The sequence below is a fragment of the Schistocerca nitens genome, chromosome 3 (genome assembly GCF_023898315.1).
Source record: "Schistocerca nitens isolate TAMUIC-IGC-003100 chromosome 3, iqSchNite1.1, whole genome shotgun sequence".
Classification (NCBI taxonomy): domain Eukaryota; kingdom Metazoa; phylum Arthropoda; class Insecta; order Orthoptera; family Acrididae; genus Schistocerca; species Schistocerca nitens.
The window spans coordinates 222,566,299-222,567,410 of record NC_064616.1 but is presented as its reverse complement, the minus strand read 5'-3'; the positions used below and the strand labels follow the sequence as shown (position 1 = coordinate 222,567,410).

The following is a 1,112-nucleotide window of genomic DNA, read 5'->3' as shown; positions in this document are numbered from 1 at the left end:
TTCAACGCCCCAACGAAAGGAATGGTTTCGTTAATATCCTTTATGCTACCTAAAAATCTAAAAACTCCTCCCGAACAGGCCATGAAGGCCCAAACGTACCGACCGGCCGCCGTGTCGTCCTCAGTCCACAGGCATCACTGGATGCTGATATGGAGGGGCATGTGGTCAGCACACCGCCCTCCCGGCCGTATGTTAGTTTCCGAGACCGGAGCCGCTACATCTCAATCAAGTAGCTCCTCGGTTTGCCTTACAGGGCTGAGTGCACCCCGCTTGCCAACAGCGCTCGGCAGACCGGATGTTCACCCATCCAAGTACTAGCCCAGCCCGACAGCGCTTAACTTCGGTGATCTGACGGGAACCGGTGTTGCCAGTGCGGCAAGGCCGTTGGCCCCTTTATGCTATTCCCTGAGGCCTTTTTGTGCCGATTCGGAGCCGTGGTGAGTCTGAAATCTTTTCGTCGGCTACCCAAAAGAAAACCACGTGATTTAAACGCTGGGTGTCGTCATTATGACCTCCATCGCAGAGGCGTCAAAAGAACGGCTGCATTGAGGGTGTAATAGAGGGTGTGACGACCTTCTACATCTACATCTACATCTACATCCATACTCCGCAAGCCACCTGACGGTGTGTGGCGGAGGGTACCTTGAGTACCTCTATCGGTTCTCCCTTCTATTCCAGTCTCGTAATGTTCGTGGAAAGAAGGATTGTCGGTATGCCTCTGTGTGGGCTCTACTCTCTCTGATTTTATCCTCACGGTCTCTTCGCGAGATATACGTAGGAGGGAGCAATATACTGCTTGACTCCTCGGTGAAGGTATTTTCTCGAAACTTCAACAAAAGCCCGTACCGAGCTACTGAGCGTCTCTCCTGCAGAGTCTTCCACTGGAGTTTATCTATCATTTCCGCAACGCTTTCGCGATTACTAAGTGGTCCTGTAACGAAGCGCGCTGCTCTCCGTTGGATCTTCTCTATCTCTTCTATCAACCCTATCTGGTACGGATCCCACACTGCTGAGCAGTATTCAAGCAGTGGGCGAACAAGTGTACTGTAACATACTTCCTTTGTTTTCGGATTGCATTTCCTTGGGATTCTTCCAATGAATCTCAGTCTGGC

At 51.3% G+C, this 1,112-nt stretch overlaps 1 pseudogene; it reads right to left on the bottom strand.

Annotated features, from left to right (window-relative positions):
- Positions 1-271: 271 nt before the first annotated feature.
- On the bottom strand, positions 272-389 carry LOC126250312 (5S ribosomal RNA; annotated as a pseudogene).
- Positions 390-1,112: the final 723 nt, after the last annotated feature.